General features: G+C 44.1%; 1 protein-coding gene across 3 annotated transcripts in view; it reads right to left on the reverse strand.

Annotated features, from left to right (window-relative positions):
• Window positions 1–15,200, reverse strand: part of PAX7 (paired box 7) — a 270,897-nt gene that overhangs the window by 126,626 nt on the left and 129,071 nt on the right. The window lies entirely within an intron of this gene.

A 15,200-nucleotide genomic window follows, 5' to 3' on the forward strand; every position in this document is an offset into this window, starting at 1 on the left:
TTTGTTGGTATTCCCCCTCTCTTTCCATTACTGCCTCTCTCCCTGCCACTTTTTACCCAATATCTGTTTCTCTCTTGTTAGGTCTACCACTTGAACCATGTCCCTTGTGTGGGCAGATTCTACTCCCTCTGCACCATCTCAATTATATGGTCACTGTCCCTCTGAGCTGTCTTTGATATCTTCTCTACCAGTCCTTAAGGAAGGGATTCCTACCTCGACCTCAGGCATCCTTTACCCGTTCACATCCTCTAAATACATGGTGGCAGCCTCTTGCACAAAGATAAAGCCTGGCACTGTCACACTTAGTTGACACACCAGTGATGTCTTTGTGCAAAAGATCCGAGAGGCACAGTGGCCTACTGGGAAATTGGCAGAGGTCTGCTCTAGAGTGTGCCTCAAAATCTGATGTTCCTGGGCACAGTCAGCACTGCCCTACCAACCTTTCAGGCTGTAGCTTGTCAGGGCATCTCCCACTTTCCCTAGAGGCCAGTGCGCCACTTAAGGAGTTTCCAGTCTCTGCTTTTGGAGAGTTAGCGACAGAGAGAAGGGTTGAAACGGGGAGGAAGACAAGCACAATAAAGGAGAGGAAGAAAGCGAGGGTAACCCTGGGCTGTCCCATTTGCTGCAGGCACAGCTCACATTGTCCAGCCTTGGATAAAACCCAGAAGGCATGTCTTTGTGAAGCCCATAGAGCTGCCAGGCCTTCACCTTAGGGGGCCGCCAGAGGCTGAATGTCCATGTGACAGGCCATGCCGGGCGCCATGATATCAATAAAGCCTGACATGTCAGCTCTGCAGTGCAGCTCATGAGGAAGATGCTGCCTGAATATTAAAAGGCTACAGAAGAAGGGGGTGGGAGAGAAGATTGAGTAGTTCAAAGTTTCGGGCTGCAGATATGACCAAGGGCATGATTTTGCACAAGATGGTTTGATCAGTGTCCACTTGAATTCTTCCTCAGCAGCCCAGTGAATCGGAGGACAGTAGGCAGGAGTTAGAGTTTAATAAGGGAAGTGATGGCTCCAGCTTAAATTCCATGAGTGCATACATTTGGAATCTGGTAACGAAAAGGTGTCTGCACACATGAACACAATCCACATCCCCTTTGCTCAGTCAAGAAAAGACCCTGTGGGTCAGTGAAAACTTTTTACTACAGAGGGCGTGAATTTTTAACACCCTAGCATGCTTCTTGCCTTCATACCTAGGCTGCTCCTGAAACCCTCTAATTGCTGTCATTTCCAGACCCGTCTTTCTCATTGGGCACTCAACAGGTTAATGCCGATTATTTTGCACCCATAGCTGTTCGATTTCTTCCATGTCTTACAACTCCCTGCCCTCAAACCTGTATGCTAGACGAAAGAGTAGACAGCTCTATATAGAGCGTGCCTGAACTGCCCAGGCAGCCTGTGGTGAAATTCACAACAGCCCCTACAAGTGAAAAGAGTTATAATTGTGCTAAAGGAATCTACAGCATTGGGGAAGGATTGACAACCTGCTGCTGCTTCTTTGTGTGTAGAAGATAAACTGCAGCTCCTTTGAGTACAGGAAGCTCAACTTGCAGCGCCTTGCGTGCAAATAATTTAAAAACCTGCTCCCCATATGACACCAGAAAGCCAACAGTCTTCTTCACAATCTGCTGCTCACCTGCCTAAAGGACACTCAGCCTGCTGCTCTTAGGATACAGAAAACTTGATGAGCAGCTACATAGGATACAGGAAAGTCGGAAATGCTGCTCCGTAATATACAGGAAAAGCAACCCGTATCTCTCTAAAATACAGTAAACTCAGCCTGTTGCTCCTTAGGGTACAGAAAACGTAATGAGCAGCTCCTCAGGATACAAGAAAGTGGAACTTGCTGCTCCTTGATCTACAGGAAACTAAACCTACCGCTTCTTTTGGCACAGAAGCCCTAATGAGCAGCTCCTTAGGATGCAGGAGAGTGGGACAAGTTGCTACAGGAAACACAACCTGCTTCTCTTTAAAATATAGGTATCTCAACCCGCTGCTCCTTAGGAGCCACATGTATGAATCTACTGTATGAAACAGGAAACGCAACCTGCTTCTAAAACACAAGAAACTCAACTTACTGCACATGATAAAAAAAAATACAACATACTGCTCCTTGGGCTCCTAGGGATACAGAAAACTCATTCTGACGCTCTCTGTGTCTCAGGGAACTAAGCAAAGAAAACTGTTGCTTCTTAGGATACAGGAAACTCAACCTACTGTTCTTTAGGGTACAAACAACCTAACTAGGTTTTTATTTCTGTGTACAAATCTCAAAGCGCGGTTCGATAAGGCCCAGGAAACTGAACCCGCGATAGAGTGCAGGAAACCACGTTGTTTGCCTAGAAACTGGGCGCTGCGCACCAGTCACCTCTCAGCGACAGAAGCCATTCATCTGACAGGAAACTAGCCCCATCCACACACCTTCTCCGCCCAGACCCACAGGGCCCCTCGCTGCCCTTCTGCCCGCTCCTCCTGCTCCCATGCGTGGAAAGGCGGTGGGCACATGCGGACACATTTCTGATTTGCAACACTTGGGGCTGCGCTTCACGTCATTGTTCGGAAGCGACGTGTAACCGGAGCGAAAAGAAGACGGGCGAGTGAGAAGCAGAAAACGAGCAATGTTCTGGCCGTAAGTGGCGTGGGCTCGCGGAGATCCAGAGGGCGCTGGACCGTGGCTGCTACTTAGCTAAATGATTACTGCGCAACTGGCCAAGAAGTGTACCTCCTAATTACTGTCACAGGGTCTGTGCGGCGGACTCGGGAGCGGCAACTCCAGCCCGGAAGTCAGGGGCGCGTGCTAACGAGTGCCGCGGAGGAACACACGCCCACCACAGGGTAGGACACGGACCACACAGACTACAGACAGAATGTGGCGCAAGCATGCTGCCTGGGAGAAAGACAGGGTCATTTAAGATATGGTGGGTGGCCTGTCAGTGCTTATTCTGCAGTAAAATATACATGCAGCAGACTGAAGTATTTTTTATGGAGTCCTCAGCTGGTGCTGCCGAATACATGGGTTGCTAATTAACAGGGCTCCCTAGTTATGATGCCACCTCGCGCCTCTTTCTTCTCCCACCCCACACTTCTCTCCTAATCTCACTCGTCCAGGTTCTTTCCCACTCCATTTTCTCTCTTTTTATTTCCTCATTCTTTCCTCCTTTTTTAGCCTTTCTTGTCCAGGCTCAAAGTTTGATAATGTCCTAGTCCCTAAATAATGAAGGCTGATTCCAACCACTTTCTACCAACAGCATGAATGAAACATTGCACCCATATTCCCCATGGCAGACTGCACACCATAATATATCTTTTTGGCTGTTACTATTTGCTTCTGCCAAAGGGAATGGGGAAAGCTAATGCAGGGAAACAGAAGATGCCAAAACAATCCTCTTCATTATTTTTCTTTTTTAAAACCAATCCCCCTATGCAGGAGCTTGTTTTTGAGAAACACAAAAAAAGAATCAAAGGTCCAGATAAACAGGGAGTTTTCTCATTGTTTTTCTGGTCTGTGACCACAATGCATTGCACAGCAGTGTCCGGCTGGGAAACTAAACTTAGGAAGGCCACCCTTAGGTGGGACAGGCCTTCTGACAAACCAGAGGCTAGTATTGGAAGGACAGCCAATCAAAGGTTTCCAACTGTGGACCAGCTGAGTTTCTGGCCGTTTCCCAAGTAAAAATGAGGTGGGAAATCTTGACTTTGGCCGCAAGGCAGTCTGGCCATTTACAGCAGGGCTTCCACACCACTCCTCTTTAAATGAGTGGTAGACCAATGCATTCTCCCAGTCAGAGTCAACATCCATCGTACTAGATTACAGCACTCTCAGAGGGAGACAGTGCTGCCACAGTACTAGTTGAAATCCTTTTTACAAAGAGAAATACAGTGGCTAGGACCACGGTGCCAGATCATGGAACACACCCAGACAGAAAGACCAGACTTTTGAATGGAGTTCCGTGTCACCTGGGACACAATTTACAAAGCATTCTACTTTACTACACACAGCAGATTATTTCAATGCATTTGCTTAGGGTGTCAACCAGAGTGGCACCGTAGCTTCTAAATTTCATTGATGGCCTCAAGATAGCAGCCGGGCCTGCAAAAACACACTTGGCATAGATAATAGGTCAGACTTAGCCGTTATGCATTTTTATATGACCATGAGGCATATTTTGTGTTATGTTATGATTATTGCTAAATTAATCAACAAATTGTAAACCTGCACAATTTGTATTTGTAGGAAAGTGCCCCTTTTTGAGATGGTCAACCCCCCTTTTGCCTGGTATTCAATGCCAGTTTGACTGGAAGTGCAAGGGTTCCTGCTATCCAGGTCCACAGTGCCAGATCTCTTTCCCTAAACTGTACACTTGTTACCCCAATTGGCAATACCTTTGGCGCCCCTGTTAGTCCCTAGTAAATAATACCCCAGGTCCAAGGGCATGGGTGCCAAAGAGGGGGCCTAGGGGCTGCAGCATGTACTGGGCCACCCTAAAGGACCCCTCACCTAACTAATGAGGACTGCCATTGCAGGCTGCGTGCTTTAGTGCAGAAAAAAGTGAAAAAAACGACATCGTACACAACCCTGTCATTTCTGAAGACACTGCATGCAGTATATGCAAGTCACCCCTACAGCAGGCCTTACAGCCCTAAGGCAGGGTGCACTATACCACATGTGTGGACATAGCAGCATGAGCAGATATGCCCCTGTGCTGGCCAGATCAATTGCTGCGAGTAAAAGTGACCAGGGAAGCCATTTTAAATACATGTGCTGGACACTGGTGTAAAACGATTTCCCCAGTTACATGATGGCTTCACTGAAACCAAAGATGTTTGGGATCAAACATCTTGTATTAATAATCCCACACTGATTCCACAGATAGATTAATTATAACATGCACCCAGAGGGAACCTTCGAGGTGCCCCCTAAAAACCTACCAACTACTAGTGTGCTAGCTGACTGGTCCTCACCAGCCTGCCACCACAGTCGAGTTTCTGACCCCCAAGGGTGAGGGCCAACGCTCTCAGGAGGTCAGAAAAAAGCCTCTTCCAGGAGAGGGTGCCTTACACCCTGCTACAGCAGGATGACACATAAATTAGTATTCCAAGGCTGGGAGCTTCAAAGAGCCTGCCGCCTTTGGTACTTGAATCTGGCTTCCCTCAGAGGTATGCCAATCCCCCCGCCCCTCCCCCCCCAAACCAGGGTTTATTTGCCGCCTGGACAGGCAGGAAAATTAGTAGTCAGAGAGGCGTGTTCACCTTCAGGCTAGTTTAAAGCTTTGCCCACTTCTTACATAAGTAGTCATATAGGAGGGGTAGTGATTTCAGATGTAAATAGCTATTGGCTACTAACCTACACTTCCCTAACACCTCTAAATGTAGTATTTTGGGGAGCCCTGGCACCTGAAAATCAGATTCTGCTGACCTGAATGAAGAAGACGGATGCTGAAGAGTCGCAAGAACAGAAGGCCAGCATTTGACTTGGCGCCAACCCTGCCTCTAAAAGCCTGGGAGGACTTCCAGCCTTCAGCCAAGACCCAGAAACTCCCATAGAGTAGAGGAGCTTCTTCCTTGCATCCTGCAGGCACCCCAGACGAGCTGCTAGGACTACAGACCGCCAAAAACCGACACCAGAAAGCACCACTGCACCCGTGCCCCCTAGCCCAAGCTGAAGTAGGCCAACGGTGCCGGCATGGTCCCCTGACCCTCCAGAGCCGAAGCCCATTTTGGATTTGCCAACTATGGACTTCCTGCCATCGCCTGAAACCTTTTTATGCAGGCCCCCTCTACCACAAGTACCTCTGGTGACAGAATCCCTCTGCACCGGCTGACCAGAGGAGAAGAGGACCCAAGGAGTCCCCATGTCCCGAGCATCGTGAGATGTGAGACCCCTTGTTGGCTCAGCCAGACTGGCCCCCAGTCCAAACCTGCAGCCTCTTTTCAACCGGACCGATCCCCATTGACTTGCTGTATTGCACCTCTGCACCTAGTCGTTTCAGTGCTGCCCGAGGTGACCGGTTGGTGCTGCCTTGGATCTTGCCCCATACACAGCTTAAATCCAGGAGATTGGTCTTGTAAATCGTTGTGAAGAACGTTTATGTAGTATTTGTTTTTCCTCCATAGGATAACATTGCTGCCTCAGAAAATTGCACTGCTGACTTCTGAAAACTATAAACATTTCCATCTCGAAACATACTTACCTGATTTTGATGACGTAGGTGCCTAAATATACGTAAAGATATGTGCTTTTTTTAATAAATTGGTGTGGATCTCCTTATTGATTTGTGTGCATACTTTATTGACTGTGTGTATACTGCAGATGTCTAATACTCCTCTATGATAAACCTAAGGCTGCTCGACCACTCAAGCCCCCTAAAAGATCACCTTGGGATTGCTGGAGCAAGTCCCGGTCCACTTATAAGGGATACCTGGACTCTCTCCACAGTATACTTATTTTTGGTATACTATATTAAGACCCAGCTTCCTACAGTATTGCCCATTTTGTAGGCACACAATGGAATGACCTGGAAAAACTGAACAATTTGCATAATGTCATAGTGTAGGTAGACTGGTAAAGATTCTAAATAAGTGACAAGTACACATACACACACCAATGTTCTATGTGTATCATATGCTTAGCGTTACTGGATACACAGATTGTACGCACTGCATGGTTTATAATTCTGTCTTTAATGTCTTTCACAGTAAACCTGACCAAATTGCCACATTCACGATGGGCCTTCAAGTTAAATTGTGGAAAGTTTAGGGCAAATGGAAATTGGGCTAAAATCACTGTTCATGTTATTGGTGTTTTATCGAATTAAGTTATAATATCAGACCAATTTGGATTATTTGTTGAACTTTCATAAAAAATGCTTTATCTGTAAATTTGATAAAAAATTATCTGTAAATCTTGGTGAAAAATTCTATATGATGCTAATCTTTAAAAATTGAACATCAAGTAGATAGTTATACACATCAGGGCCAAAAACGACACTTTTGTGCATAGAAAACGTAGGGCCTGATTTAGTTTGGCGGAGGGGTTACTCCATAATAAATATGGCAGCTATCCCATCTGCCTTAATACAAGCTCCATAGTATATAATGCACTTGAAATAAGGCTGCTGGGATATCAATCATATTTGTGACAGAGTAGCATGTCTGCCAAACTCTGAATCAGCTCCATTGTGGTATATACAAGGGGTCCTATGTTAAAAAAACACAGGCCAAAGTAAATGTACCCATGCTCTTAGAAAAGGGCAGGCTAAGTAATGACCATAAATAAACTAAGCCAATCGGAAAAAATGATCAACTTTAAAGAATATACATGACTCCGTAGTAATACTGCTAATGTCTTCACCTTCAGCTTTGTTTTACCCTTCTCAAAGTGTGATGTGAAATATATAATTAATCCTTTTGCATAGATGTTTAAGTTCCTAATTAGGAAATTCAATCAATTATTAGAGAAGAACAGTGATACTGCATCAGGCTAAAAAGTACTTCATATACAAATATAGTACTCCTAAGTACTATATTTAACGCTTCATAATGGTTGAATTTCAGGTATGAAATTAGGCAAAATAGATTTAAGGGTTAAGGTTCATTGTTTCCATGGATAACAACATCTTTGGGCTTTCCATGCTATCTTCTGGAACTTATTGCTAGGCTCCATGAGGATAGCTATGCCAGGATTAGATGGGGGAGCCAGGGGCAGTTAACGGGAAGGGTGCCCGTGAATAGGGGGGTACGCCAGGGCTGTGTGATGGCCCCGATGCTGTTCTCCCTGTTTGTTAACGGTGTGGTGGAGCGGTTGAGGAAGGACAGCACCGATGCCCCGGTCTTGGCAGGAGAGAAAACACCAACCCTCCTGTTCGCGGACGACACCCTTTTGTTGGCCAAAACCCCTGTGGGCCTGCAAAAACTCTTGGACAAATTTAGTCTATTCTGTGATGAGCGTGGTCTTACCATCAACACGACCAAAACAAAGCTGATGGTATTACCGCCCCCAAAAAAGGGAAGGAATCCTCATATTACCCTTAATGGTACACGACTTGAGGTGGTGGATGAATTTGACTATCTGGGAATAAGGATAAACAGTAAAATGAGGTGGGATTCCCATATGGCAAAGATGCAGCTAAACCTCAGGAGAGTTTCGGGTGTAATATTAAGGAGCCAGCGATTATCAGTCAGTAGACCAATTGGCCCTGCTCTTGCCGTGTATGAAGGCAGGGCGCTGCCCTCAGCGACATATGGTGCAGAACTATGGGGTGGAGAAAATGTTGACGCTTTGATTAAGGCAGAGAATACATTTATTAGGGATCTGGTTGTCTTACCGGTATCAACTCCACTGAAACCATTGCTCCTAGATTTGGGCAAGCGCACCATCTCAGATGTAGTTCACTTGCGTCCATTGCTGTTCTGGGTACGCTTAAGGAGGACCCCTGAGCCAGTACATTATGCACTAGTGCTGGACGAACTGATTGCACTGAACACCGGGTGTAAAGTTCACTGGGTTAATAAGCTCAAAGAGCTGGTTCTCAAGTTGGGCTTGACTGAAACCTGGACCTCCCAGGCACCACCCCCAAAGCAAGTAATAAAGAAAATTTATTGGGAGTGGGTGGAGGCTCGAGAACAGAGGAATCCAAGTTGGGGTATTCTAACTACGCAATTCATGGCACACAAATCAACTAGAAAGCTGGAACCTTTTTTAGATCTGATAACAACACCTAGAGATAGAGTGATTTTCCTAAAGATGAGATATGGTACTTTACCTCTTAATCAATTCACTAAAGGATGGAAAGCCTCAAGATCCATGAACGGTGCATGTCCTTGCTGTCCCTCCAAAACAGAATCTCTTGCACATTTTCTGTTTGGCTGTAAAACTTACAAGAGGGCAAGACAGAGATGGCTCAGACCAGTTTGCAGGGAGCTTGGGACTAGAGACTTTCGGGTTGCCCTCCGTATTATTACAACCAATACGTTCCCACTTTTTATTGTTTGTGGTGTGGCTAAATATTTATCTAGCGCTGGCTCATTCGAACAAGAATATGTAATGGAACTAATATTTAGGCCACATGGATATGTTTTCAAACTAATAACTCCCTTTTAAAATAATGTGATACCTAATATTGTCATGTTATTTTGATTTGTATTACATCATGTTTTAAATGTATATAGCATCTTTTTTAATCATTTTAAATAAAATGTGTTTCGTAAATTTAAATGTTTTTATGATCAATGTACTTTTATGATATGACAATATATCGAATAAAGTAAGTAAGATAAGATTTACAAAATGGACGATAGCCAAGCTTGTTTTAAATTGCATGCACAAATAGATTTTATGTTAACATCAACAGCAAATAGCTGCATGATCCAGGCAAATAAAAAACAAGGGAACCCCCTGTTAACGTTCCCACACAAATCTTTAAAAAGGGGCGTGTCTGTTCTCTGAATCTGGGTCTTTCTACATGAGTTTTGCATAGAATTGCAATGTAATTGATTGGCCATTCACCACAAAAAGAGTGCAATATTGCCCATACATTATTTCACAAATTACAGATCAAATTAATGTTTCATGTTATTCACAGCACCACATATCCATTTTTCTGCAATATGTGTATTATACAGGATCATAGGGAAATTAAGGATGCTGCTGTAACTGGCCCTGCAAAGTGCAAATTGTGACTGATTTGGATTCATTACAACGTTCAATCCACCTCCACACCTACCAGTTGGATACTTTGATTTTAGGAAGAAGACTTCTCGAAATTGACTTGGATGCACATTCATCGAATATTTTGTCATTGGATAAGTCCCTTGAAAGTTTAAACCCATCAGCTTTGTGGCTTTATTCTCTTAAAGACAAAGGTTGGTTTCAAACGGTCTCAGTTTTTAAAATGTATCTAAGCAAATCTCTCTTGGTTGAGAATTAAGCACTATCCATATTACATCTGTTTGGAATAACCAAATATATGTAGTCAATACCAGAGTATGATCTGCCATACAACAAATAGAAATCATTTTTAGGACAAGCCTAGGTAGTGCGCATGCACTGTCTTAGAGGCATGCTGTATTCAGTATGTGGGCTTTGAACAAGCCCAGCGATTTTCATTGGTTGTTTCGTCTGCATTTCTAACCGCTTAACCGCGGCGCGAATTCCTCCGCGGCGGGTTTAAATGAGTGGGCGGGGCCGCGTCAGCCAACGGACGTGCGCAGCACTACCTAGGTAGTGCCCACTACGGCCGTTGGCTGACACGTGCAGTGAAGGGGCTTAATTCCTTTGGTTTCGTTGGTGAATAGTTAACGTTTGACTCACCTTTTTTGGCTGTTTTGTTCCACCCTGGACACTGATCCTGCTACAGCGATCCATTCGCTATGGCCATATGTTTATTTTTAGTGCGCTACTTTTTTATTTACTTAGCTTTGGTTGCAACTCTCTTTCCTGTCCCGCCACCCATGTACTTTATTGCGAGCCGTCTGGTCGCCCAGTCAGTGATGTGAAGAGAATTTTTCCTGTGCTGTTTATTGCTTGCGTCTTCCTGTTAAACTGCTGTTAACATGGGACACAGAACAGCAACAGTCACTCCTGTAAAAATAACACCCTGTATGCCTCTGTATCTTCTATCTAAATATTTAAATGCATACAGCAGAAAAACAGGTAATATATGCAAGTGCACTTCCAAGGGTAGAGGGTATCTTCAGGACAGCGAGTGGTGCGTTTGTTGTGTATTTCGTCCTCTCTCATGTACTTGTGTCGGGTGAAGCGTGGTGCGCAGCCAGAGTAGTGTACCAGGGCAGCAACCATGACATCATGATCTACTGTCTCATGCTCTGCTGTGTTTTTGGGGTTAGTGAGTTTGAGTTCCGGCCTAGCCATTGAACATATTACTGTGTGACCATGGGCAAGTTATTTAAGCCACCGAAGATGCTATCTTCATATTAGCACGTACACGCAGTGTATTGCTGATGCTGACATTGCATATTCCTGGCATCGCCAGTCACCTCTCACCCAGGCCAATGTTTGTGAGTTTATTAAAGCCTTTCGGTCTGTCAGCGGAATAGCTGGGGCTCTATGAAGTGCAAGGGCCCGGTAATAGGAGCGGGCCTCCCAGGCCCAGGTAGTGAGTTGAGGTCATGTTGAAATAAAGCATACTGCAAGAGCTTTCAGCAAACCTTTTGTCCACCCATGCCAACTCACCTTTGCCAGGACACCTCATCCGTGCTAAGTCCCTCAATCTATACCGATCCTCCACTCACACACACACACTCCCACCCCCGGTTTACCCTCTATCCAGACACCCCCACTCTTTCAAAGGAGCACCGCTATCCAGGCCCATACCGTCTTCCAAGACTACCAGACCCTGAGGCCCCATCTCGCCCTTTAGCAAACCCTGTCTCCTTGTGGCACACCCTCCTCAGCTTATATGACGTAGGTAGCCTCAACTTTTATAAATCCCTAAGGAAGCCCTACGTGCCCCACTGCCCTTCTTTGTTTCCATCTTATCCGAGCCAGTCTCACTAACTTTGTACTAGTGTCTCACCCCTGGACCCCACGACAATGCTCCACGTCCCACCATTACAAGCCCACATACATCTCAAATAAACACAAAAATCAAAACTATATCAGTGAAAGACGACCACCTCCCACAGACCTATGTTAAAGTAGTCTGTGATTTGTAAAGAAAAAAATCTTTTACTGACAATAGTTACATTTAAAGTGGCAACACCTTTAGATTATGTAATCATCCAGATCTCTTGTGATGTCTAAAGGGTATATAGGTGGGGGATGTCTCTGGTTTGAGAAGTGGTGATAATCCGACATGTTCGATGGACTAGCATAGTAGTCCTTTGCAGGTTCATTATTAAGTATATCACATACAGCAAACCTGCTATTACTACACAGCCTTTTTAGGCTGGCTTTGGAAAAAATGCAGCACCTCATTTTTTAGGTATCGCCTAGACAATATCTAATTGGTTATATATAAGGTAACAAAAATGCTTATAACACTTTTTAAAAAACTTTTCAACATGCTGCACAGCACCTACACTGCTCTGCAACATAGCTTACAGATACTGGCAAAGCCAATCAATAGCTCTTGCTAAACACTATAAGGTCCCAAAAGCAAGATCTATTTAGCTATGCCAATGCTTGTTAATGTTAGCAGTTGCTAAAATGATTTATTAACTTAAGGTATTGTACATCATACCAAATATTAGATCATATTTTAACAGTTCCGCTATTATGATAAGCTGCATTGCACATCATGTCCATGTTATAATTTTATGTTATGTTACATTATGTTATGGCAGAGTTGTAAAGTGTCATATCACTGTCTGTTCTCTTGGTGCTAGGGAGGGTTTGAACCGCACTAATAAGTTATGAAGTTCAACCTACTGATTAGAAAAGGAAAGTGTTAAGTCTCCTCCTAAAGAGAAGCATAAACTGGACTTTACTAAACTCAGATGATAAAGCATGTCCATGTGAGGGTGCAAGAACCCCAAAAGAATGCAAACCGAGGTAAGATTTTGTAAAGTGTGATGTGTTAAGGGTGATATTATAGATGCATATGGAAGCTGTGTATCCGATTCGAGGTGAATTAAGACAAGTCAAGGTTTTACTGGAAACACAGTAGTGAACCAAACAGAGAACCTTAAATATTTTGGATCAAGCTGGCAGTCATGAGAGAAAGTTAAGAACAGAGTAGGCTTTTTTTTAACTTGAGTGATGAAGTCATCACAATAGCTGTTTGATCTGTTAAGAGTTGAAGTTAGTACATTAAAAATGTTGCATTACCAAGGTAGTGTGTGCTACATCATTCTGGTCTGGCCCAATGACAGTGCTGATGACAAAATACAGACCTTTCATATTTAAATAAGGAAGGATCCTGTGCAGCCGTCTCGTTTGGTATGTGCAAGACAAGGCTATTACAATGAGTTGGGCAGTTATTTGAACATTGGAGTAAAACTTTGTGCAAGTAATTTGGTTAAACCACACAAAGCAAAGATCGAGTTCCACAGGCCGCAGTCAGAGTTTCCATATGTCCCTGTTCCCACCAGCAACAACAACCATGTTGATTTCTCTGCATTCCATATTTGTGAATGCAGTCCCAGCCTCTCCTTGGCACCAACATGCACTGACAGAGCTCACTGCCTCTGCCATCACAACCTCTGAGCCTGAGTAGAAGCTGTGCATTGCCAGCGTAGGTGTAAAGCTGACATAAAGCGCTGAACCTTATTGCACACCACACATGATGTAGGTTGGATAAATGGCCCATAGCCAGATTGTGCGTCTGGTTAGACACACATGAAAGCTATCTCAATTTTGTTCTTCCCAGGCCAATTTTACCAAGCCCGTTCAACAGGAAACCATGTGTTTAACATGATCGAGTGATGTGTACCAGATATATGGTCTCAATGAGCTTCCAGAATCAAGTGATTGTTCAGAATACAGGGTACATGCGGGTACCACAGAGATTTACACACAGTAGTCTTCATCAGTAATGCATTTCATGATTTCTTTTACAGCCAAAGCCTCAGCTCTGTGATAAACAGGGCAGTTAATATCAGTTTAGAAAAGTCTGCAGCTGATCCTCTAAAGATAGCTCCCAAAAAAATAACAAAAAGTACAGATTCCTCTGGGGAGAGGTGTGGCGCCGCGGCCAGGGCGACTGACGCTGGAATCTGGGGATCAGGGTTCGATCCCCGGCGGCAGGTTAGCCGAGCACCATGTGACTCTGGGCAATAGCTTGCTTAATCTTCCCGACGGCCCCCAGCGCCTAGAGACCCTTACGGATGATTGTGCGCTTTACAAATGTGGATTATTATTATTATTATAACTCGGATGATCGGCAGTGACCTGCTAAAACCCATAATGTTAATTAATATTACAATAATTAACTCACTATGGGCACATTTCCACTCACACGTTTTGTGAGCTCACAATTCTATGGGCAATGCCAGAGAAGGCTCGGGTGTAGGTTTTCTTTTTCTAGAATCTTTGTGGTTTCAAAAGTAAGATGCTAAAGCTTCTGAAGGCTCTGCAGCCGCCAGAAAGCTACAGCTTCTGAGCTAGGTATCTCAGGGTATTGAAGTGTAGGGCTTTATGGGTCATGCAGGCAATTTTTAGCTGTGTTCTTGCTTTGTAAGTGAGCCAATTGAAGGATTTCAAATCGGGGGTGATGTGGTTGTTTCTTTTTGATCCTGCGATGAGCCTTGCAGCAGAGTTGAGAGGCCCTTAGGAAGGAAAGGAAGGGCGCTTATAGAAAGAAGAAAAGCAGCAATCCTCCAGCAAAAGGAGGCACGTTCACAAAAGTATTGGTGAGGGTCACTGCATATCAGCAGTTCCATAGGGTGGCGAGCTGGCGAACGTGCCCTGCAGGATGCATCTACTCACAAGCTTGATAATCCATTGGAAAAGACCCTAGAATGAAAGAACTTGCCCTAACTCAAGAACAGGAAGTAAATTATGTTTAGTCACCTTGTGCATGGCTAACTAAACTGTGCTGGAATGCCCATATTGCCATTTGAATCCCGAAAGTAGGGACCAAGTCTCAGAAACATAAGTGGGGAATAATTAGTGTAGGCAAAGTGCATTATTGTCATTTGATTAAAAGAAGTGGTCGTAACCTAATTGCGTCGACTTCACTCACACTGGTGAGGAAACACCTAGAAATGTGCTTTATATATGCAAGTAAATGCACAGTTTACAGTACATATTTTCATGTATAAATCATGTGCACCAGGCAAAGAGGTTTATGATCATGTATTGCTTTTATTGGTGCCCTGTAAGGCCTCCTGACTATTTGAGCATTGTAAAAATTAAACTAGATATTATCCCAAATAGAAAAGTGAAAACACATTTAAAAGATTTTGCTAATGAATATCTCATGCATATATTCCATGTATTGGGGGGCTGACTGTATGAATGAATCGAAATGACATTGTAAACAAGAATTACACTTGTTTGGCACGTTTAAAAAATACTGTTTTTTAACAAGTAAAGTAAACGTTCAACCTTGAATGTTAAAATACTTAGGTGCTAACGATATGAGAAATGAGAGATGCCTCTGAATTGTAGCATTCATTGTGGCTAACACCCAACGTCAGTCCCCTATAGAAATGCTGATCACTCGTGTTCATACCTTGTCTTTCTGAAAGAAGGCGCCTAGCACACTCTACGCCACCACACTTTAAGATACTACAC

Source organism: Lissotriton helveticus, chromosome 5_1 (assembly GCF_964261635.1).
Source record: "Lissotriton helveticus chromosome 5_1, aLisHel1.1, whole genome shotgun sequence".
In the NCBI taxonomy this organism is placed as follows: domain Eukaryota; kingdom Metazoa; phylum Chordata; class Amphibia; order Caudata; family Salamandridae; genus Lissotriton; species Lissotriton helveticus.